We start from the raw sequence: 26310 nt of genomic DNA on the forward strand, positions 1-26310 counted from the left end.
CTTCGCGTCGATCAGCATGCATCGAGCCATCTCGACGATCGAACGGTTTTTCCTCTCCGCGACACCGTTTTGCTCCGGTGCGTAGGCAGCCGTGTACTGGGGAGCGATCCCATTGACACGATAGAATCGTCCCAAACGCTTCGATTTGTATTCGCCTCCCTGGTCGGAACGAATAACAGTCGGACATCTTCCAAATCGATTTTTAACCATACTCACGTAATCCTCTATTACATCCGCAGCCTCCGACTTCTTCTTGAGGAAATACACGACGGTGTACCGGCTGTGGTCGTCAATCATCGTGACGAAATACCGCGAACCACCAGGCGACACGGTGTTCATCGGCCCACAGATGTCCGTGTGGATAATGTCCAGCACCTTCGCAGATTGTCGGTCCTCCTTCCTCGGAAATGGCAGCCGAGAAATCTTACCTTCGACACAGCACTCGCACGTTTGGAACACGCTACATTTTTGGATGTTCACGCCGGTAGCCAAACCGTCATGCGCCGCTCGATGTATTGCATCAGGATCACGGTGGCCTAATTTGCGGTGCCAGTGGTGGATGCAATTTTTACTGTGGAGGGACGCAACCATACCGCACTCCTTAGCCGTCTTCAACTGGTAGAGCCCACCGATTTTCTTCGCTACTGCAGCGACAACACCGTTGCGTTGGATGACACACCCCCGGTGACCAGAAAATATTACCTCGGCTCCTTTGGCTACCAGTCTTCCGACCGATATCAGGTTCGACTCCAAATCCGGGACGTAGAACACTTCAGACAAAATAACTTCTTGTGGCTTACCTTCTTCATCCTGGCAGAATAGGCGCCCCGAACCGACACCTCTCACCAACGTCTCGTTTCCATCGGCCAGCGTGATGGAAATCCCCGTGCTTGGCTTCATCTCGTCGAAAAAACGCACGGTCACAGCATATGTGCGATGTTGCTCCAGAGTCGACAATCCACACGTTCGATACTCTCTTGGTCGCAGCAACCATGAATGCGAATGGCGTTGCCATGCCAACCGTCGCCTTCGGTTTCGATTTTTTCTTCGACACGTGGCTCTGGCTAGCACCGCCATTTGTGGGTTCTGGTCCAGCTCTTGACGCTGGGCATTCGCGCTTGAAATGTCCGGGCTTGTGGCAATTGTGGCAGACAATTGACTTTTTGTCCCCACCAGCACGCAGAATTGACTCACCTCGGTGGCTTTTTTCGGCTCGCTTCTGCGCTTCATCCAGCAGCTTTCGCTTCACCAGCTCCATGGTGAGCTCGTCGTCGGAACGGCTTTCCAACGCTGTCGTCAGGATGTCGAACGAATCCGGCATGCTCTTCAGCACCATCGCCACCTTCAAACTGGGCTCCAGCTCCTGTCCGGCGTTTGCGAGGCTCGCGAACAGCTCCTCCATGCGGAACAGGTGGCCCTCCATGTCCCCGTCGTCGGCGTACTCAGCTTTGCACAGCTTTTTCAGGTACGACACGCGGGTGCACATCGTCGTCTTCTGGTGGTGTTTCCGCAGCTCTTCCCAGGTCTCGTTGGCGGTCTTGCAGTTCCGGATTAGCGGGTGTTGGCTGTCGTCGACCAGCAAAACGATGGTGGCCCGTGCTTTGGCGTCTCCGTCCTTCCACGCGTCCGTCAGAGGTTCTGGGGCGGCCTCCGTCACGTGTTTCCAAAGGTTTTCGCGCACCAGCAGCATCTCCACCTTGAATTGCCAGCATTCGTAGCCGCCGCTCTTCAGCTTCTCCAGGCCGAACTTGCTTCCGTCCATATCGGGATCGTGAAAAAATCTTGAGGAAACTATAAAACTTGAAAATTTTTGGAATTTTCTTCCAAATGGCCCATAACCTATGGGATGTGGCCGTAGGTCGGACCGAATGCAATAAAACAACTTGATTGCTAGACGGTCAAATAACAACTAATAATTTTATTCAAAAATTCAAATTACATAGAAAAGTCATGGCATGCTGGGGTTTGCAGTCGCACCTTCAACACCTTCAGTAAATGCTTCCAGAAAATCCATCATCAATTACCTCCGAGAAACATTCCAGCATCGATAAACTACAGGAAACCCTCCTCAATCGTCCATTAGTTCTTTCCCGAGAATCTACCCGCTACCACATCCTCGATTACCTCCGGGAAACTCACCAGACAATCTTGATTTGCAGAAACTCTTGAGGGAACTTCCGTAGCATTTTCCGAAAGAACTTCTGGAAGAATTGACGGTAAAGAACCCGAAAGAATTCCCAGTATAACTTCCGAAGTGATCCCCGCAGGGTCTGACAAAGAAATTTAGCGGAATACACGTATGTAAGAATCTTAGCACAGAATTCCTGAAAGAAATTCTTCAACAATATTAATTTCTTCCAAAAAATTCTTCAGCTAGTCGTTTCGAATGTGTCCAAGAAATCCTAAAGCAATTTCCGTACTATCCAGGGGGAGCAACACTAGTTTTGCCAAGCCAGAAAACCCAAAAAAAAACGAGAAAAGACGATAAAAACCGGCAAAACCCGCAAAACTTTTGCGGGGTTTAGCGACTTTTTTGGTCTTTTTTCGGCTTTTTTTTTAGATTTTTTGGCTTAGCAAACCAGTGTCGCTCCCAAGGTCGCTCCCCCCGGTAATATCTAATATCCTCTCCAGTCGTTTTCCAGAAAATAAATCATCAATACCTTCCTGGAAACCCTCAGTCCTCTATCAATGCCATCTGCCGTTACCTCCGGACAACTCCCAGCAATTCATTCCAGTCACTCATGAAACGTAAAAAATCTTCCTCGAACTCCCGGAAGACTTTCGAAAGAACTTACGAAAGTAATCCCGAAACAACTATTGAAGTGGTTCTTGAAGGAACTGATAAAAAAATCTCACCCGAAATTCTCGCACAATTTCTGAGAGAACCCCAGAAAAAATATCCTGGGATCACCACCAACAATTTTTTGGAAAAAATTCTATGATCTACATTTGGCGAAATTTACTTATGTTTAATTATGTTGCGCAGTTTATTTATAAAGAAAAAATAATACGGATCCCCGGATGATTCCGAGGTTCTAACTGTTTTGACTTCTTTCTTTTCGGCAAGATTCCATTTCCTGCATAATTCCAGCAGTATCACAGCATGTTATAACATAACGGGACTTGTGATTGTAATTGGTTCCGGAAGCTGCGCAAATGATTCGACGTTGCGTTTTTTCACGTTCCTGGTTCAGGTTCCGACGTGCAATCTGGTTTTTGCATATTCCGGGAAAGGCTCCTGCATTCTCATCCGTTGCTAACGAGTACTCGTCGATTATGGGAGAGCGGTCCGTCACCTCAACCGGGTTATGCAAGCTCCGGCACGGCCGCTGGGTTGCTCCGGTTACTTTTCTTCCGGATGGGCCACTGGCTGGTGCTGCTCCGTGCTGCCTCCCGACGACCAACTTTAGTTGCGTGATTCTGTTTTGATCAGTTTGACAACCAAACCTGATTTGCTTTGTTTACAATCATCGCTTCAGATGTAAACTGCCGGCAGTGTTGCCACATTTTTTTCGGTTTTCATCTGTGATTTTGTCCCAAAAAATCTTAATTATCTGTAGTTAATTCAAAAAATCTTGCATGAAATCTGTGATGTAGAAATGCTTATTAAAATTGAGGAAAACTGTAACAAAATAGTTATTACATTCAGAAATGAATTACATAACTTCGAAAAATGATGTTTTGGGTCAAATAAATCTCTTTAAGGATGTGGAGATGGTCTTAATGTAACTGTTCGAAATGCAAGCTGCAAAGTTCTTTAAAGTGATATTATACTTATTATGACAGCCGTAGCATTCTCACTGCGGTTTATGTTGGCTAAAATCAATTATATTGCGGAGAAACTAATTAAAAAACGTTTATTTTTGTGGATATTTAGTCTTTATAACAATAATCTGAATTTGATAATTATTCTAGAAACTCTCCACCCGGGGAATTCCTCCAGGAGATCTCAGAGTATTTTCCATGAAGTTCCCAGGGTGTTTCTCTAAATTCCAATTTAGAAATTGTTCTCCAAGTTCTCCGAGAATTCTTCCAATGGGGAACAATTGCAAGAACATGAGTTCTCCGCGAATTTTCTCTAGGAATTATCTTGGAATCCCTCCATGGCTTAACCAGGAGTACTTCCAGACATTTCAGGAGAACTCCTAAAGAAATTCCCCACGGATTCGTTCTCGGAATCAACTTCAGGAATTCATCGGGAAATCATCCAGTATTTCCACAAGAAGTCTTCCAGCAATTGTTGCATGCATCCTTCCAAGATTTCCCTGAGATTTTTTCCAGAATATTTTCAGAAATTTCTCTAGGAGTTCCCCGGGAATATTTTTACCAAGTCACGAAAACTGCTCAGAGTTCCCAAGGAATTCCTGCAGAAGTTTTCCGGATATTCCTCCAGGAGCTCTCCAAGAATTCCTGCAGATGGTTCTCGGTGATTTCCCCAGCAGTGTCTTAGGAAATATTGTAGGAGTTCCACAGAAATTCCGTAAGGAGTTCCTTGAAAATCCTCCCAGGTACTTCCCAAGATTTCGTCAAAAATTTCTTCGGGAACTTCTTTTTTAGTTTCTATTTATGTGTATTTTAACTTAGATGCTAATTCTACACTCTCTTCGGGAACTCCTCCAAGAGTTTCTTGGGAAATATTGTAGCAGTTCTTCGAGAAATCCTGTAGGAATGCCTCAAGAATTTCTTCAGGAGTTCTTCAGGAGTTCCTCTAAAAGTTACACGGGAATTTCTCAAGTATTCACACTTAATTTAATTTGCCGAGGCCGGTAAAATAAATCGCCGAGAATCCAACAGCTGAGAGCTCGGTAAAAATCTCGGTAAAAGTTCAAATTGCCGACCAGTCTGCAAACTTGACAAAGTTCAACTGTCAAACTTTGACGAGTGGTTCGGTAATACATTGCCGAAAATTTCGGCATGCAATATTACCAAAATTCAGTAAATGTTTATTTTCTTTCAAGCTTAATAATAAGAAGAAGTAAACTAAAACAAAAATGATGATTAGGTTAACAATTTTATTCGCGCAAGCATATAGCGAAAAAAATACATACTTCGGAACGTTTTTTTTTATGGAAATTGACTGGTCCTGAGATGAACCTTTTGGCTTTTTTATCGTTTTAAAAACACAATTTTCACACTTCCTCCTGTTCCTCCTTGAGCACGCTCGTCGCGGATGCACCGGGCCAGTTAGATGTCCTGGATCGCGCAGAGATGGTGTCCCCAAACAATCCGATCAGGTACGCTGCGCTGCAGGGCACTCGACAGAAGCACTTTGTAAACGCAGATCCGTCTTCAATACCTGCGCAATTTCACACATCAAGCGCAGGAACGGCAACTAACGAATCAGCAACCCGGTGAACTTTTGGTGGCGACGGATTGCTCGCAGAGCTACCGTTCCCTGCCGGCCACGATGCGGCTGTGCGGCTACTTCACTCCGCCGGTCGAGGGAACACTTTTACGGGCGGCCTTTGTGGCAGCTGCTTACGAGGAGAAGTTTTCTCCGGTGGAGACCATTTAACTTTTAGTTTGTTGCAATGTTGGCTTCTGCAGGTTAAATCCGGCAGCAAGAGAAAAACAGGCGCCTTTGATGCGAGAATCTTGCATTGCTCCTGCACTAGCTCCTGCAGCGCTCCATCTCCAAAACAACGAACTGAAAAGAAAATTATGAGAAGTAAATATTTATTAATAAATAATTATTAACAGCAGAAACATACACAGAATTAGCTTAAAGCGTATTCAATTACTTTACTTACGAGAAAATCATTCCAGCGATGGAAGTGAAGAATCTTTTTCTGAAGATGGCACCCAGCAACGCGTGTTTTCATTTTTGACATATGCGCTTTACCGAAATTCAGCAACATGGCTAGATTGCCGATTGCTGTGGCAAAATAGTTTGCCGATAATCAGTAATGAACGTAAATTACCGAATTTCGTTATTTTTGACAAGTTATTTTCGTCGAACTGTCAAATTTTAACGATATTTCAGTTAAAATAACCTTTACCGATTGAGTTCGTTATTCGCTTTTACCGAGATCAAATTTGGAGATTAAGTGTGTTTGATATGCCATTCCTCCAGGAATTCCTCAGGAATACTGAAAGAAGTACCTGGCAAATTTCTCTAGGAAATAAAAGAAATGTCATCCAGGAGTTCTTCGGAAAATCAACCAGAAGTTCCTACGCAATTCCTCCTGGAATTTCTCGGAAATACTTCTAAGAGTTCCTTAAGGGTTAGTTAAGTTAAGTTCTACGGGAATTTCTCCAGGAGCTCTTTTTAAATTTCTGCAGCAGTTCAAGGAAATTCCCCCAGGGGTTCCCCGGCAATTTTTCCCAGGAGTTCCCTGGAAATTCATTCATTCTCCAGGAATTTCCACAGGAGTTCCCCAGGATTTTTTCGGAAATTTCTCCACAAGTTGCTCGAGAATTTCTCCAGGAGTTCTTCCACGGGTTTCTCGGGATTTCGTCCAGGAAACTCTTGGAAATTCCTCCAGGAGTTCTTTGGAAATTGCCGTAAAAATCTCAAATATTCAGCTGAAGTTTTCCAGTATACAATATGTTGACGATTGGCCTTGCCCTTCGCAGTTTTGTAGGAGATATTTTTATTCGGAAAAAAATACATTGAATGTAAGCCTAAATCAAATAGGTATGAATATGAAAATGAAGATTATAATTCGATATCGCTTTCAAGATTTGTTTACAGCCTAGAAATCTTGAAAAATCTTTATTGTCGCAAAAATCTGTGATCTGTGATCACAGATATCTGTAGGAAAAAGATGGAAAAAAACTGTGTAATTCTAGATAAATCTGTGTATGTGGCATCACTGACTGCCGGTGGACGCATAAATAAATGTCCCATGTGCAAAAACAGACAATCGAGAAAATCGCATCCAAAGTTCGAAAAAAGTAAATTGTCTCAACTATGAAGTATAATTGCTGAATCGTGTTCTAACATCAACCAATTTTTAATTTGAGCACTATTTTTTTGTTTTAGAGCGATTTTATAATTCCATAGGATTTCCAATGAAACGTGACGCTTATGCGTCCACTTTTAAGAATGTTACAAATCGGCCATGCATTTTTTCAACAATTTTCGGAGCAAACTACCTATTTTTATTTCCCCATATGATAGTACCCCACGATACATGGTCATGGGCCGCAAAATCTCAATATTGCCAAAAATGCACATGGGACAATTATGCTTCCACCGGCAGTAAAGAGATGCGAGGGATGCGAGTAGTTTGAAAAAAGATATGAGGTGGATTTTGGATGGAAGCAGATGGCAGCAGATGGAAACGGATAATGCACAGTGCGTAAGATGTGTAAGATTTTTGGTAAAAAGGTGAAAATCTGGATGTGTCGCCCCCCTCGGCCGGGACAACGGACGGCGGCGCCACTCGAACGTTCTTGCTTTATATTGTCGTCGCGGTTGAAACCCGAAGTTTCCCCACACCCGACAATCGATTTTTCTCGAAATCCATACGTGAAACCTAACGTCGGACGTATTGCGCTGGACAGCGGACCTGGCCCTCTATCCAGCGCACTGTGCCCGACGTACGTCCGACACACGGTTTACGAGAAACATCGATTTTCGCGTGTCAAAAATTCCGATTTTCAACTGCACGAACAATACGTCAATGACTTCAACGAAAAGGAAATCGTGAAATTCCACTCGAGATTGGAGTTATTTTTCTGGTTCATCGATGCTTTCAGTGGGTGGAACACGATGCTTTGTGGTTGTTCTTCATGGTTTACGAGAAATACTCCAAACAACAATAATAAGATCCGTTATGGTACCGCTGGGTATTTATGTCACCGTTTACCAATCTTTCTCGTACTCGCAGTTCATCAGGCTGCCTCCATTCCAGAAACTCGCCATTACCTCCCACTTGATCGCAAACACGATTTTCAAGTACATTATACTTCTCGGATTGTACCGAAGGAGAACGTTGCCGACATCACCTACGAGAAACCGACGTGGTCCAGCCCATCCGATCGGTGGCAGCGCTGTATGGTCCTGCTGTCGTTTGATAAGGAACGGCTGCTAGCCAGATTCTCGAAGAGCATGCTACGGGATGCCAAGGTGTGAACAGAGCTTTCAGTATTTTCTCGTCGATGGAAGATCATCATGCTGGTAACAAGGAAGTGGAACAATGCTACCATCAGTTGTGGAAGAAAATGCAATTCATTCCAGAGTAAGCGCAGTGCACTTCAGATACACTTCTTTTCCTTTAGAGGAGTCTATTATATCTCATTTGTTTCGTTTAAATATTATAAGGATGTTTTGTTTTAATTTTCACATTAGTACCACCTTACCACAGACAAACAGACATATTACTTAGAAGAAAATTGCTTCAAAAACATCGTTTGGCATCTCACTAGCACCCTCTATAATGCTCAATCCGATGCATTCATTTGCAGGTGTTGTTTCCCTCGGCTAGATGTAACAATTTTGCAGGTGACGACTCCCCCGAGGCGTCATCCATTCATAAAACATGAATGAAGGTTCATGCTTGAGTCATTTTATGTAAACATTGATCGGCGTCGTGTTCATTTCTCTCCAAAATTGAGAGGTGACGGTGGCACAGTAGCGCCACCATGACACTTGCGAGCACAGTCCGAACCACACTAAATTTTCAAAATGACCGTTAAATCGTGCGATGATTTCGATTTGAGTAGTATGTCTGTGACCTTACTATGTTATGCGTGAATAAAACTCATGTGTAGGTACTGATAATATATATGTACATAAAACATTTCTGCAATCACCGGACCCGAATGACTTTCATGCAGTTAAAGGGTCCTTAAAATAAATTAAAAATAAAAATTATGTAAACAATAAAGGATCAATAAAAAACAATTAACAAATTGCAACTAATGCCTGATTTTGTTTATTTTTAATCGGATGACTCACCTTAAATGTAGTAGAGGATATGGTATTTTTTCTTAATTAGAACTGTTCACTACAAGCATCGATCTAGGTTGAATAAGCCTAAGAAATACGAATGTTGCCCATGAACTGTTCCAAATTAATAAAGAAAATCTTAGATTTAGAAAAACTTATGTAAAGCATCACCTTGCAACATGGGAGGACATGGTGAACCAACTCAGCTATGGCAATACATGAGTACTTGCTAGAACTACTCATGAACTGTTTCAAAATTAATAAGAAAAGCATGAGATTTGGATAAAGCGTCACCTCGCAACTTGGGAGAACATGGTGAGCCAACTCAGCTATGACAATTTATGAGTACTTGCAAAAAATTGCTCATGAACTGTTCCAAACTAATAAGAAAAATATTAGATTCAGACAAATTTATGTGAAGCATCACCTTGCAACTTGGGAGGACATGGTGAACCGGCTCAGCTACGAAAATTTATGAGTACTTGCAAAAGTTGCTCATGAACTGTTCCAAATTAATAAAGAAAATACATTTTAGATTTAGAAAAACTTATGTGAAGCATCACCTTGCAACATGGGGGGACATGGTGAACCAACTCAGCTATGGCAATATATGAGTACTTGCCAGAAAAACTCATGAACTGTCTTAAAAAACGAAAAAAAAATATGAGATTTAGGAAAAAAAAATCTATGTAGATAAAGCGTCACCTCGCAACTTGGGAGGACTTGGTGAACCTATTTGCCAATTATCAATGTTTGTTTACAAGTAACTATTTACCAAGAACCTCTGGTATTATTCTTGAGGTACACATTAGAAAATCTTGTTCAGAGCTACAGCGTTTTCGGCAGGATTTGAATCATTTTTCGAGCCCAACAAACCCCACCCCCGGCACAATTTATTGGTTATAAATATAATGAATTTTACAGGAAACATCAAAAGCCGTTCGAGACCGTCCTGGTGACCAAGATGCAAATCCATAATGATGTTCGCTGCAGCAACTGTAAAAAAATGAAAAAAAAAAAAAAGTTTGTAGCGAGGAGTTTACATTTTAATGATTTGGAAAGATTCGTGGTATTTGGAGGGAACAAAATGATCCTCTCCTCTTCTTGGCGTAACGTCCTCACTGGGACAAAGCCTGCTTCTCAGCTTAGTGTTCTATGAGCACTTTCACAGTTATTAACTGAGAGCTTCCTCTGCCAATGACTATTTTGTATGTGTATATCGTGTGGCAGGCACGAAGATACTCTGTGCCCAAGGAAGTTCAGGAAATTTCCTTTACGAAAAGATCGGGAATCGAACCCGTCACCCTCAGCATGGTCATGCTGAATACCCGTGCGTTTACCGCCTCGGCTATATGGGCCCCTATTTTGGACACATTTTGGCACAATTCTTAAAAATAAAAAAAAGGCAAGATCATTTTTCAGAGACCCCTTTTTTTAATACTTCTCCAAAGGGCATGTTTTTAAACTTATTGGCGAGGTAGTTTTACTAGAGAACGGAATTATAACATTCGAAACCATTTAAAACAGAGTGTCAATGTTCGACCAAAAATTAGTAGGTATTTTCTCAGGCCATTTTCTTAATGTGGAGAGTTTTTCGATCGAAAATAAACAAAATTGAGTCGGTGTTCGGTGACATGTTATGTGTACATAACTGCTAACAATATTTCATATTATTGCATTATTTTTTAGCGTACAAATTTTATTCGCTACAGGTTATTAAAACGCTGAAAAATAAAAAAAACAGCAATTTGCCCAATACTTTAATTTGTGAGATGAATTCATTCATCCATATCTTCAATAATACTTATCATTTTTTCAAATTTCTTCAGGCTGTTCTACTTGACTATCAGAGCGGTCATGATTAACAAAACTTTTAATCATGATTAACCATTGATGATTAAAAGTCCAATTTCAGTGATTATTGATTATGATTAATGATTAATATGATATTTAGGATGATTAAAGATTATGATTAATGATTAAAATTGGTTTTATCTGTGATTATTGAATATGATCAATGACTAAAATGGCTTATTGAATAAAAATAATGATTAATCAATCACAAAAAACCGGAAATGATTAAAATATATTTGGTGCCTAAAATATTTTTGAAGTTTCAGAAGTAAAAGGTAACTCTGTGAAAAAAGAATCATAAATTATATATTATTTACAACAGCATTTGAACCAATACAAATTGGATCATATGTTTTATATGGTGATTTCCGATACACTCCTTATCTGGAGGAATCCCCTAGGGAATCCTTTTTGGAAATGCATGAAATCATCGGAAATTCCTGGAATAACCCCCGATGGCAATGCCTGGGGGAACCCCTGCTGGGACTGGCACGAGGAATCCCCGGTGAGGATAGCTGGGGAAATCCTTAGTGCAGTGGGAACGTGTGGGAATTGCTGGAGGAATCCCCAGCGTGAATGGCTTGGGAAATCCCTAGAGGAGATCGCTGGAAGAATCCCCGGTGGGAGTGCCAGGAAGAATCCCAGCTGGGAATCGCCAGAGGAATGCTCGATGGAGATCGCAGAAAAAATCCCTGGTGAGAATGCCTGGAAAATTCCCCGGTGAGAATGGCTAGAGAAATTCATGAAGGGAATACCAAGAGGAATCCCCCGTCCCTGGTGCTGGAGAGATCCCCGGTGGTAGTGCCAGGAGGAATTCCCATTGGAAATGGCTGGAGGAACCCGCGGTGGGAATGCTAGGAGGAATCCCTGGTGGAAATGTCTGGAGAAATCCCACCGGGGATTCTTTCAGGCATTCACCACATCGGAGATTCCACCAGCTATCCCTACCGGGGATTCCTCCTAGCATTCACACTGGGGATTCCTCCAGTAATTTCGACCGGGGATTTCTCCAGACACTCCCACCAGGGATTTCTCCTGGTAGGTGGGTGCTCCCATCCCTACCTGGAGGAATACTTGGTGGGATTGAGTGCAGGAATATCCGTTGGGGATCGCTGAATGCAACCCGGTGAGAATGTCTGGAGGAATCCCTGGTGGGAATCACTGAAGAAACAAGAGAAAAAAATGGATGATATTCAAAACTGTAATCGAATCGAATGATATTCAACGCTGTAATCGAATCAGTCACCCTCAGCATTGGTATTCAGCATGATCATGCTGAGGGTGCCGGGTTCGATTCCCGGTCGTTCCATGAACTTTTCGTAATGGAAATTTCCTTCACTTCCTTGGGCATAGAGTATCTTCGTGCCTGCGACACGATATACACACGCAAAAAGGTCATTAGCAGAGGAAGCTCGCAGTTAGTAACTGTGGAAGTGCTCATAGAACACTGAAGCAGGCTTTGTCCTAGTGGGGACGTTACGCCAAGAGGAAAAATGACAATTTCTGGTTACTTTTTCTTACCGATATAGCGACCGATTCCGTGACCAGTTGCTCCTATGCTGAATTTGCACTTGCTATTGGGCCACTGCGCTGACTGAGGGCCGGATCTGGACTCGGTTTTGGTCGCTGTTTTGCTGCAGGCCAACGAGGTGAACCGGGGTGCCGCTCTGTTTTAGCATTTCAGCTTGTACTTGGACACTCTACTTTAATCGCACCTAGAACTGCACCTTGTCCTTCCTCATTCCGCATCTTTGTCGGACCACTTTCGTCCCTACTTTTCCGCTATACCTATTCCAAATGAAACTTGCTCCGTCAGGTTTCGTCCGTCGTGGCAGAGCCAGAAAAACGCCGACAACGGGCGCGTTGGGGATCTTGCTTGCATTTCACATCTTGCTCCGGTTGACCATGCCCTTCGGGTATAATTCTGCATTTCAGGGAATATGACTTGCGGCCTCCTCTAGTGTTGGAGAAACACCGACATGTTTTCAATTTACCTGTAATGGAATACATTCAGTCAAATAATAATCATTTTAATATAGTTCTACTTACAGAAAATTATGAAGACTAGCGACAAACTTCCTACGTCCAAAATCAATGTTAACGAGTGATTTCTGTTCCGCCTAGTTGGCCAGAACCACCCGTTTAATCTGGCAAGATCGGATCGATCAGATTATTTATTCCGCTGCTGTTCCTCCTGCGCCAAAATCGAGAACCGTGCAGTTTGACATTTCTGAATATAAACATGAGAAGAGCTCCCAGATGTTGCTTATTTTCTGAGAGGTGAAAAAATAGTTCACCATGTCAGGGTTGCCAAAAAGAGCCGAAAACTACTTCGCATGGTGACTTTTATTTCAAAATGTGGTGAATATCTCAGTTTTTGAAAATTTGTATGAAAATCAGGAGCGCATATAAAAAAAATCTGAGAACGGCGATAATCATCAAAAATGCGTGCCTTTCAAAGAAAAATATAAAATATGGGGGTTAGGTCTGACGGGAATAGTCTATTTACGTTTTATTAAATTCACATAGCTACCTGTGTCGACCAGCGCCATGGTACGGAATCGTTCGCCAGCTGCTTCAACGTCCACTTCGACCAAAGAGGATCCATCCATCTCGAGAACATCATCGCCGCCGAAAACCGCGTTGACTGAGTTGCGCCCCACGGTTCTAGTTGGAATCTGGTTCGTCTCAAACTGTTTCGATGAATTCGTCACCACCGTGCACTTTTCCGCCGTGTGTCCCACCTTCATGCACTTGCTGCATCGTTCACGGCGCTGCGGCTTGGGGCAATCAATTGACCTGTGCCCCGTTTCACGACAGTTGAAACAGACAGTTTCACCGCCAGAAAAACTCGCTCCTGATCCCATCGTCGTCGTCTTGGAGATCCGCAGCGTAGCTGATGAATTCCGAGCAGAAATCATGCTTAGGTTTGATGAAATCCACTTGATATGTTGCAGCAGGTCGAGTGTCGAAACATATTGTCGTGCCAACAGACTCGGATAAACTGGGTCGTTTCGAAGTCCCTTAATAATGTACTTGAGAGTAGCCGAAGTACTAAAATCTCCTTGCTGCGCTAGAGCATCCACGCGATAGACGAACGATTCGTACGATTCATCCCTTTCCTTTCGCATCTCTTCGAGCTGTCGGTGAATGTCCGCCTCGTCAAAAGTCTCCGGGAATGCAACGATCAAGTGCTGCTTGAATTGCGTCCAGTTGAATATTTTTTCTTCGTATCGCCGGTACCAACTGGCTGCCGCTCCGCTGAGTCGTGTTGTTCCATACAGTAGGCACATCTGCTCCGTCCATCCGTACAGGATTCGAAAATGATCAATTCGTCGCAACCATTTGGCAACACCGTCTCCTTCCGAAAATTCTGGAATTAGTCTTCCAAGGTCGTGTGGGTGCGGTGCAAAAGTATGGGTTTGCGTCACTTGTTGCACACATACATCCGCCTCTCGCTTCATTGCCGTCGATGGTTTATCCACAGACAAACAGACATACTACTCAAATCGCAATCATCGCACGATTTAACGGTCATTTTGAAAATATAGTGTGGTTCGGACTGTGCTCGCATGTGTCAAGGTGGCGCTGCTGTGCCTACGTCATCTCTCAATTTCGGAGAGAAATGAACGCGACGCCGATCAATGTTTATATAAAATGACTCGATCATGAACCTTCATTCATGTTTTATGAATGGATGAAGCCACGGGGGAGTCGTCACTTGCTAAATTGTTACATCGAGCCGAGGGAAACAACACCTGCAAACGAATGCTTCGGGTTGAGCATTATAGAGGGTGCTAGTGAGATGCCAAACGATGTTTTTGAAGCAATTTTCTTCTAAGTAATATGTCTGTTTGTCTGTGGTTTATCGTCATCCACCACTGCTCTCACGTCGAAAAACGTCGCCTCTTTTTCTTCTTCCATGTTGCCTCCGCGTTTGGCTGTCTGGCTCCGGGTCACCGGCATCGTGTTGAAAGTTCCGGATATCGTCGTCCTCCCAGAGCGTCGGAGTCACCGTCACCGAAACTAACTTTTCACTGCCGGTCGGATCCCACTTCTGAAACTGTAAGCAGGAGTCCGGGTAGGTGAAACGAAACGCAGTGTCTTCACAAGAGATCGCTTTATTTGTTCTTCTCCCGATCAGCGCCTAACTCGAACTGAACTGCCGTTACACACTCAAAAAGAATCCTGCCACTGTCTGATTATAATAGGGTAGTTCATATTCAATAGGGTGGATTGAAATTTCCTTTTTCTCTAAAAGCTTACAGCGTTTAGCACTAAATTGATTTCCGAAAAAACTTCATTGACTTCCGCTGCCTTTCCTATGCGTTAAACATAACATCGGAAGTAGTGCGCTGTACAGTAAATCTGGTTTGCTATACAGCGCACTACTTCCGACGTAATGTTTAACGCATAGGAAAGGCAGCGGAAGTCAATGAAGTTTTTTCGGAAATCAATTTAGTGCTAAACGCACAATATCATACGATCGACAAGTAATCCTGCATCGAATATGTTTCGTTGGTCTATCTGGTGAGTTGAACGTTCTTTAATGCGGTAAGTTGTTACAGTCCCGCATAATCACAAACTGTAAACTCAACGTTTCTCATACTGTAGACACAGAGAACAGACATCCAAGTCCAGTTCCGAAACTGTGTAAGGAATTTAACGGCCATTTGAAATCGGCAACACAAGTGGCAATAGCGTGGCGCTGCAATCGGTTAATTTCCCATACTAATTTAATTCACCACTTGAAATGTTTCAATCCACCACTGACTGTGGCAATATGGTGTTTGGCGGCGTTAGTGTTGTCATCGTGTATTGGTTTGCAACCTTACTCAAGTAAAGATTCAAATCCTTACACAACTTTCCGAATGAAATTTGTTCTAGCCTGGATGTCTGTTCTCTGTGCTGTAGATGACCATAGTGGTTTCTGCTTTTAGTGGTGTTGCGTGTACGTACACGCTGCATTACACGAACACTACCTGAGTTACTGGTTGAAAATAGTAAACAAAGATCAGCTGTTCCCGGCAAAATCAAATGGGCATATTTTCAACCAGTAGATTTGCATTAGTGTTCGTGACACCGCGCTGCGAAACCACTATTAGCAATTCCCAACTAACAATCACTCATTTAACAGGCACCATTATGACGAATTAATTCAGCATAATGTTGAATAACATTTGAATTATTTTCACATGCAACCTATGTTCGGGTTTTGTTCACACAAATTTGGAGAAGTTATAAAGCATCATGTTGTGCACCAACTTAATTTTTTGTTGTTCAAAGCGTTTTACAAATGTACAAGAAAGTTGTTATTCAGCTTTGGCAAAAATGACTGAAAAAAAAAAATAAAATGCAAAAATGTTGAAACACTCACGAGAGTAATTATTTGCACTCATGTTAAGAACACCTATTATGAAATAAGAATTACATATAAAATTACCTAAATCCGGATTAGAACTCGAGACCTGTCGATTGCCTGCCGCATGCCTTCCTATCTGCGCCATCCTAGAGATGGTGAGATGCAGCACCCAAAGCAAAACATAATCTTCCCATGACTCAATAATGATCACTCCTGAACTTGTGTTCAGCAGTGGTGAATTAGCACAGCACGTTGTAATCAACTGAACAACGCCTTATACTTCAACAGCTGTTCAGCCCAAAACACGTGTTTTCCATTCTGATTTCGCTGTCAGTATTTTTATCGCACGGTGAGAAAACTTGTATCGAATGCGGCCAAAAAGTGTTGGTCCTTATTGAAGATATTGTTTCCAGACGAAGTAATTGCAATATGAATATGTTTTTATTTTTATTATTAAATATCGATCTTTAAAAATGTATGACAATATGTGGTGCGATATGGTCTTGGACGTGGTGCAATTCACAGCATCTGTTCAGGTAATCTACTTACGCTCAGTCGAAGATCCGTCAAGCTTTTTTTTTATTTATGCTTTTGTCATGGAATCTTGATATTATGTTCAATAAATAGTGCATAAGGATGTTTAGGGATACTTGAAATTTGTCGATTCCTGAATGATGTTTGATTATCTAGGTGACTGTGGGAACAATATTCAACACTGAAATGTCAAATGCATCGATCCAAGCGTCTCGTACAATCGAACTGCTGTGGAAGATAACAAAATATAATAATCAAGGTACAAGATATCTTGGTCCATACTAATAATAATAAATAAATGCCTCATTTTTACGTTGACTACGTCTCTTGGCACTCAATGTTAAACTACATAATTCTATTCTGTTTTATTTTATGTGATTCGTTTAAAATTTTGGTTCTTTAACCCTTCGCGCGCAATTGTAAAAAAAAAACACTACTAAAAATCCTCGTTCGTCGTATACAGCGTGAGCGCGGTCCAGTTTCGGTTGCTTGATGGCGCGCGTCCTGAAAGGTTAATAACTTGGTTATCTAAACAGTTTTAGCCATGATTTATCCCATAATCCGAGCAAAGTTCCGAGTCAAACTATGTCGGGCTGAAGGCGTTTATTTGACAAGTGAAAAGCACATTGTTCAGGAGCATATGCTTATCGATACATCAGCTTAATAAGATGCAGACAAATGTTTTGTTAAACTCTTTTGTTAAAAAATCAATGCTTGTCGAATAAATTTCTTGTTAAACTTTTGAAAAGTGTTTTAATCTATCATTGTTGATACCGATAAGGAAAGTCGAACATTGACTTTTTTCTCAATTGAAAAATCATTTAAACAGTTACGTGTTGAGCATAACTTTAGTTCAGCTATCATTACCATTATTAAGCAATAATTCAGCAACCTTGCTTGTTTGTGACTTGCAATTGTTAGTTGGGTTGTCATTTAAGGCCTTTTCTTGTGTCATCACAAAATGGCTTCTTCAGAATCATCATCCAAATTCAACTTAACACAGTATTGCACTAATACATTTACGTAAGAAAATCGACGCTTACCTATTCTCTAAAATTCTCCACTTCACGCAAGATATTTTGAAAAGAAATATAGAACACACTATTCCTAATAAAATTCTCTTTCGAACTATCTATTCTATACCACAAAGAAATATTTTCACTCAAACTTGAAAATTATTCAAATTTGTCTCAACCGCACCAATAGTTCGATGGCAATGTTTACTACCCACCACAGTACAACGACGACGGCATCAACGCGACGCGACGGTGCCGTCCGGCGCACAATCTTCGATCATTGAACGCAGTGATGTCGATCTTGCGGGCCAATTCATCAATAAAATCAATCAAAATCATTGAAATGGTCAACTCAAATTTATCGATTATACGTCGTAAAATCGAAAACTATTCTTCGAATGATTATTGTTGTACTTTGAATCACATATGATAATAATAAAAGCAAATATTTTTTATTTGTGAAATCTCCTCCGCAATGTCCGCCAACACTGCTGCTGCTTGCAAACATCAACAGCGGAAGAGCATACTAAGAGTATTCGATCATTTTTAGCATATTGCACATAAAATTCGGTGTTTTTCTTAATATTGAGACATGTTTCATGGTAATTTAGCAAAACAGAGTAGTCTTCTTCTTCTTCTTCTTTATGGCTCTACGTCCCCACTGGGACTTGGCCTGCCTCGCTTCAACTTAGTGTTCTTTGAGCACTACCTCTCTCTCTCTCTCTTCTTGGCGTAACGTCCTCATCGGGACAAAGCCTGCTTCTCAGCTTACCCAACTAACAATCACTCATTTTACAAGCACCTTTACGACGAATTGATTCAGCATGATGCTAAATAACATTTGGATAATTTTCAGGCACAACCTTTGTTCGGGTTTTGTTCACACAAATTTGGAGAAACTTTAAAGCATAGTGTTGTGTACCGACTGAACTGTTTGTTGTTTAATCGTTTTACAACTATATAGTAAAGCTGTTATTTAGCTTTAACAAAAATGATTAAAAATTTAAAAAATGCAAAAATTTTCAATTCCACGAGAAGTTTATGATTGGAACTTAATGCTGTGAACAAATATTGTGAAATAATAACTACACATAAATTTACCTGAATCCAGATTTGAACTCGAGACCCGTCGATAGCCAGCCGCATGCCTTCCTATCTGCGCCATCCTAGAGATGATGAATTGCAGCGCTCAAACCAAAACATAAACTTCACGTGGTTTAATAATGATCAGACTTCGACTCCTATTCAGCAGTGGTGAATTAGCACAACATTATGGTTAACGACTGCACAACAGATTAATTCAGCTGTTGATCAGTAAAAAACACGTGTTTTTCATCATATACTCTGAGTCGAAGTATGATGAAACGAAAGCGCTTATGTGACTTGTGAAAAACACATTATACAGATACATGTCCTAATTTCTACATGTACTTAACAAGAAGCAGAAAAAAGTCTTGTTAAATTATGTTGTAAAGGAATTATTGCGAGTCGAATAAAAATCTTATTAAACGTTTGAAAAGTGTTTTAAATTATCATTGTTAATACCAATACGAAAAGTTGAACATTGGCTACCTTTTCAATTGAAATAGCATTTGTACAGTAATGTGTACAGCATAATTTTAGTTCAGCTAAAATTACTATTATAAAGCAACAATTCAGCATGCATGCTTGTTTGCGGCTGGCGATTGTTAGTTGGGTAGTGTTCTATGAGCACTTCCACAGTTATTAACTGAGAGCTTCCTCTGCCAATGACCATTTTGCATGCGTATATCGTGTGGCAGGCACGAAGATACTCTATGCCCAAGGAAGTCAAGGAAATTTCCTTTACGAAAAGATCCTGGACCGACCGGGAATCGAACCCGTCACCCTCAGCATGGTCTGCGTTTACCGCCTCGGCTATATGGGCCCTCACTACCACAGCACTACCACAGTTATTAATTGAAGGGCTTTCTTTGCCTGCCATTGCATGAATTTGTATATTGTGAGGCAAGTACAATGATACACTATGCCCAGGGAGTCGAGAAAATTTTCCCGACCGGAACGGGAATCGAACCCGCCGTCTCCGGATTGGTGATCCATAGCCTTAACCACTAGGCTAACTGGAGACAGAGTAGTCTACTGCTTGAATTGCTTTTAAATGATTAATAATCTTGAAATGTTTACATTGGTGAAAGCGAGACAAAGAGGTGCTATTTTTGTTTGCTTGTTTATAGAACAAATGTAAAAAGGCAACACCACTACTGTTGCGCTCGATGATTGTTAGTAATAAGAATCGAAAAAGAAGTGCTGAAATAGGAGTGATACAGGGAGTCACCTTGCATATCTCAAACTATCGGATACACACTTAATTTAATTTGCCGAGGCCGGTAAAATAAATCGCCGAGAATCCAACAGCTGAGAGCTCGGTAAAAATCTCGGTAAAAGTTCAAATTGCCGACCAGTCTGCAAACTTGACAAAGTTCAACTGTCAAACTTTGACGAGTGGTTCGGTAATACATTGCCGAAAATTTCGGCATGCAATATTACCAAAATTCAGTAAATGTTTATTTTCTTTCAAGCTTAATAATAAGAAGAAGTAAACTAAAACAAAAATGATGATTAGGTTAACAATTTTATTCGCGCAAGCATATAGCGAAAAAAATACATACTTCGGAACGTTTTTTTTTATGGAAATTGACTGGTCCTGAGATGAACCTTTTGGCTTTTTTATCGTTTTAAAAACACAATTTTCACACTTCCTCCTGTTCCTCCTTGAGCACGCTCGTCGCGGATGCACCGGGCCAGTTAGATGTCCTGGATCGCGCAGAGATGGTGTCCCCAAACAATCCGATCAGGTACGCTGCGCTGCAGGGCACTCGACAGAAGCACTTTGTAAACGCAGATCCGTCTTCAATACCTGCGCAATTTCACACATCAAGCGCAGGAACGGCAACTAACGAATCAGCAACCCGGTGAACTTTTGGTGGCGACGGATTGCTCGCAGAGCTACCGTTCCCTGCCGGCCACGATGCGGCTGTGCGGCTACTTCACTCCGCCGGTCGAGGGAACACTTTTACGGGCGGCCTTTGTGGCAGCTGCTTACGAGGAGAAGTTTTCTCCGGTGGAGACCATTTAACTTTTAGTTTGTTGCAATGTTGGCTTCTGCAGGTTAAATCCGGCAGCAAGAGAAAAACAGGCGCCTTTGATGCGAGAATCTTGCATTGCTCCTGCACTAGCTCCTGCAGCGCTCCATCTCCAAAACAACGAACTGAAAAGAAAATTATGAGAAGTAAATATTTATTAATAAATAATTATTAACAGCAGAAACATACACAGAATTAGCTTAAAGCGTATTCAATTACTTTACTTACGAGAAAATCATTCCAGCGATGGAAGTGAAGAATCTTTTTCTGAAGATGGCACCCAGCAACGCGTGTTTTCATTTTTGACATATGCGCTTTACCGAAATTCAGCAACATGGCTAGATTGCCGATTGCTGTGGCAAAATAGTTTGCCGATAATCAGTAATGAACGTAAATTACCGAATTTCGTTATTTTTGACAAGTTATTTTCGTCGAACTGTCAAATTTTAACGATATTTCAGTTAAAATAACCTTTACCGATTGAGTTCGTTATTCGCTTTTACCGAGATCAAATTTGGAGATTAAGTGTGTACAACCCAAGCGTTCGTATCATACGATTTTAATTCGTGGAATGATTATTACAACAGCAACGATGGGCTTATGGTTCGATGATTAAAGTTTCTAAATTGGTATTTTTCAATACTGTGCGAGTATTATTACACTTATGATAACGATACCATTAATGATATACGAATGATTGTTTAATAAACAATGTTTATCTTTCCTTTTCGCAAGTTCAACTGTTAATATTAGCTTTTTTGAGTTTTCACAATGTTCAAACAATGCAATGGCCATAGTAAGCATGAAATGCACATGTTATTTCGATATTGTGTGTAATAATGACAGGATACTTCTGAGCAGACAAAATAAACTTCACAGCAGTGATGGCTACAATTTTCTCTAACGGAGAACGCGTTGTTACTGAAAACTGCTGCCCTTGATGGTTGCTGTTTCCATGCCAGCAGCTAGTTTTGGTTAATTACTGTAAACTTACCGGATCATATGCAAAGCCGGAACCTCCAAAGGTTCCCTTTTCAGAGGATTTTTCCACTGGAGCTTCTGTATTTAAAACAGAGACTATAAGTCTTCTCCTCGGTAACTGCTCAGCCACCTTCACAACACCATCGAGTTTCAGTCAACCGCGAGCACAGGTTCCACATGGTGTAGTGGATAAATACCGTGAGCTTACGTAAACAACTTTGGCCACGGCAATCTTATACTGTTTGATTCCCGTTCCAGCGAATAAAAAACACGACGAGAGTAAACAACGATTCAGTTAATCGTGAGCAAATTTGACAGTGCCCGAGAAATTCCCGCAGAGGTGTACATTTTTTCGGGTCGGTAAAACAAACCTGGTAAAATATTTCCATTTTATTTTTATTATTTGTTGTATCATAAAATTAATGATTAAATGAATATAACATCTATAATTCCTAAAATTTTTGTTCGAGAAATATAGCGTTTTTGAATGGTAACGATACATAACAACCCATTCGGTCTATCATTCAAACTCCCAAAACGATAAGTACTATCATTAATATCATAAGTTGTATCATCGATAAATATTCCAGTTCATGATAACATGAATAATAAGAAAATAATACACTGTAAAACTGTTGTATAATACCTTTTTATTCGGGAAGCATTTCCATACTTACAAAACCGTATTCGATATTCAAGTTGTTTAATTCGGTTGGTAGTTTGTGGTTGGACTCCAACAATAGCTTGTTTAGTTTGAAACTCTCCTCCTGTTGACTGTGGAGCTTGTCAAAATTGATCTCCATTACAAAACGCTTCTGACATTCGAAGCATAGGGGAAGCATATATGATAAAATGCTCTTCTCGTGATTCCTCTGAGCGCCGACGCTCCTCTCTCTCTCTTCTTGGCGTAACGTCCTCACTGGGACAAAGCCTGCTTCTCAGCTTAGTGTTCTATGAGCACTTCCACAGTTTTTAACTGAGAGCTTCCTCTGCCAATGACCATTTTGCATGTGTATATCGTGTGGCAGGCACGAAGATACTCTATGCCCAAGGAAGTCAAGGAAATTTCCTTTACGAAAAGACCCTGGACCGACCGGGAATCGAACCCGTCACCCTCAGCATGGTCATGCTGAATACCCGTGCGTTTACCGCCTCGGCTATATGGGCGCCGACGCACAGAGGTCCAATTTTGAGAAAAGCTGGCAGAAACTCAATTTTTGAACATGTCTTATATGGGATACAGTACATTGAGCATTCATTCATAATACCAGGAGCACTAACTGGCATTTCAAAAAAATTGGAAATATAGCGCATTTAGTTCACCACTGGACTATCGCACTAGTTTTCACGAGTGCGAAAACGCTAATAAAAGTGCGCGATTGCATCAAATCAACTCGGTGTCTTCAGAGCACTTGTTCTCCATAGATTGAAGAAATAGTGCGCCGAAGACATCAACCTGATTTGATGCAATCGCGAGAACAAAGGGAACAGCAGCGACATTCGTCCTCTATAGTTTCTTAACTCTATTGTTTCTACAGCCTCCACAGATAGATGACGCCACAATATCCTCTTCGCACTTGATTTAATGTGCGAACAGCACTTATAATATCGCAGTTCGCAGTCCAGTAGTGAACTAAATGCGGTATATTGATTTTATTTCTTGTTACAGCACTGAATAGCTACTGAATAGCTATCCATCAAAATTTCCATAGTGAATGGAAAATAACAAACTTTGAACACGAGAACAAAATTGGAAGAATGGTGGATTGATCATGTTTACCATTTCCGATCAGCGTCACGACGGCGCGTTTGACAACCGCGCTGAGAGAGGTGGTTGCAAGAAAATTGAACGCTCTTGCGTGTTCACAAGCTGTGTGTGTGTGTAGGTGTAGGTGTGTGTTGGCTAGCTTGAAAAATAAAACCGTTTCTATTCGCAGCACTCAGTTTATTATTAAAGTGACCCACACAATGCATACGTTTGCGTGTGCGTGACAGTAGTTTGACACATTTCCCATGGGAAAACTGTCAAAAAAACGCAAACCTCGACGGAACGGACGCTATGTGTTCCAGCCTTAAGGGTGCTATTACACTCTTTGCCCAGACGCCAAATATTTGACCTCTTTTGACAGATAAATTTTGGCAGGTGGTTTGGCTCTGTTTGTCCCTATTCATTTTTCGAAAATGACAAATATTTTTGTTTGCCAGGTACACCTTGGTCAAAATTTAACTGTCAAAAGTGGTCAAATATTTGGCATTGGTCAAAGAGTGTCATATTAGCTTAAGCTGCTAGTACACAGGGTCAAATATTTGTCCAAAAAGAAACCAATGCTCAAACATCTTGTTTGACTCGATCGAATTTTCATTAGTGTCAAACTGATGTTGTTTCTTGAGTTCTTTTCTTGTCAAATATTTGACCCTGTGTACTACTGGCCTTAAAGCTGTTAGTACACAGGGTCAAATATTTGTCCAAAAAGAAACCAATGCTCAAATATCTTGTTTGACTCGATCGAATTTTCATTAGTGTCAAACTGATATTGTTTCTTGAGTTCTTTCCTTATCAAATATTTGACCCTGTGTATTGCGCATTTAGTTCACCACTGGACTGCGCACTCAGTCTTTATAAGTGCGAAAACGTTAATAAAAGTGCGCGATTGCATCAAATCCAGTTGATGTCTTCGGTACACTATTTCTTTGATTTATGCTGTATAAGTGCTCTGAACACACCGAGTTGATTTGTTTGCAATCGCGCACTTTTATTTACGTTTTCGCACTCTTGAAAACTCGTGCGATAGTCCAGTGCTGAACTAAATACGCTATACTACTGGCCTAACTCTTCGCCAAACACGAGAAAGAGAAAGATATGGAAGAGGGGGCACTCCCCACATAACCACACTTAGCATGGTGTGATTATGACGACCTAGCTAAACCTCACCACACGGTTATGAGGCTCCACTTATGTAGAATTTTGAAACACATACTTTTCGATATTGTTTTCTGAGCAAAACTGGGACTATGATATGGATGGCAACTAGGTATGTGAAATCAAAGTAGTCGCCAAACTGGGTAATATGCATAAATAGAGTTAAGAAACTATAGAGGACGAATGTCGCTGCTGTTCCCTTTGTTCTCGTTCGGAAACATGTCGGGTATCTATCTGTCAAACTGCATACTTTTTCGCTTTGACACTTATAGCCCGGCCTATCTCCACCAGCAAGAGATGTTTCGGCAGCGACGCCAGCGACATTCGTCCTCTATAGTTTATTATTACCCGTTGCAAGAAAATAGAGAGCGAAAAAGGTGCAAAATCGCTAATAGACCTCCGCTGGTATGTCTAATCGTTATGGTGTCTTCTACAATAAGTGCGCGAATTGGCCAAGGAATAGTGGTTTCTGCTTTTAGTGGTGTTGCGTGTACGTACACGCTGCATTACACGAACACTACCTGAGTTACTGGTTGAAAATAATAAACAAAGATCAGCTGTTCCCGGCAAAATCAAATGGGCATATTTTCAACCAGTAGATTTGCATTAGTGTTCGTGACACCGCGCTGCGAAACCACTATACTGCGCCGAAAACACCGAAATGATTTTTCTTACAGGCGGAGATGTATGGGCGCTTGCGCGTACAAATTTTCGCGCAACACATAATAGCTCTATTTATTGCGCAGTTCCCACCCAACTGGACCCCTTTCGCAGTTAGTATAAGTGCGGGATCGTGAATAAAACTGCGATTTTGCATCGAATCGTTTCGGTGTCTTCTGCGCACTTATTCGGCACTTTGTAATGCATAAGTGCGCAGAAGACACCGACACGATTCGATGCAAAATCGCAGTTTTATTCACGATCCCGCAGTTATACTAACTGCGAAAGGGGTCCAGTGGGGTGGGAAATGCGCAATATGCATATTAACATGTTATAGCGCATTTAGTTCACCACTGGACTATCGCACTAGTTTTCAAGAGTGCGAAAACGCAAATAAAAGTGCGCGATTGCATCTAATCGACTCGGTGTCTTGTGAGCAGCATACATTGAAGAATTAGTGCGCCGAAGACATCAATTTGATTTGATTCTATCGCGCAGTTTTATTTACGTTTTCGCACATATACAGACTCAGTGCGCAGTCCAGTGGTGAACTAAATGCGGTATATATTATTTTACGGTCCAATGGCTAGTTTATGCGCCTGTACGTTCAACATCGACACATCGAACAATATACTTGTTGGATTCCTTCGCAATCACATGGAGCATGTGGATTCAACCTGACGGCAAAACGAATGTTCATATTGCGCAGTTCCCACCCAACTGGACCCCTTTCGCAGTTAGTATAAGTGCGGGATCGTGAATAAAACTGCGATTTTGCATCGAATCGTTTCGGTGTCTTCTGCGCACTTATTCAGCACTTTGTAATGCATAAGTGCGCAGAAGACACCGACACGATTCGATGCAAAATCGCAGTTTTATTCACGATCCCGCAGTTATACTAACTGCGAAAGGGGTCCAGTGGGGTGGGAAATGCACAATATAGCAAAGCGACACACGCGGTGTGA

At 41.5% G+C, this 26310-nt stretch overlaps 1 protein-coding gene, 1 long non-coding RNA gene and 1 pseudogene across 2 annotated transcripts in view; 2 read left to right on the forward strand and 1 right to left on the reverse strand.

Annotated features, from left to right (window-relative positions):
- Positions 1 to 26310, forward strand: part of LOC134292139 (neuropeptide FF receptor 2-like) — a 195149-nt gene that overhangs the window by 109876 nt on the left and 58963 nt on the right. The gene's annotated exons all lie outside the window — the stretch shown is intronic.
- Positions 4319 to 8961, forward strand: LOC134292125 (uncharacterized; annotated as a pseudogene).
- On the reverse strand, positions 20255 to 21311 carry LOC134291171 (uncharacterized). The gene is made up of 2 exons (XR_009998948.1): positions 21013 to 21311; positions 20255 to 20909 (listed from the first exon to the last, which is right to left on the reverse strand). It is a non-coding gene; the product is annotated as an uncharacterized LOC134291171 (long non-coding RNA).

The sequence above is a fragment of the Aedes albopictus genome, chromosome 3 (assembly GCF_035046485.1).
Source record: "Aedes albopictus strain Foshan chromosome 3, AalbF5, whole genome shotgun sequence".
Classification (NCBI taxonomy): domain Eukaryota; kingdom Metazoa; phylum Arthropoda; class Insecta; order Diptera; family Culicidae; genus Aedes; species Aedes albopictus.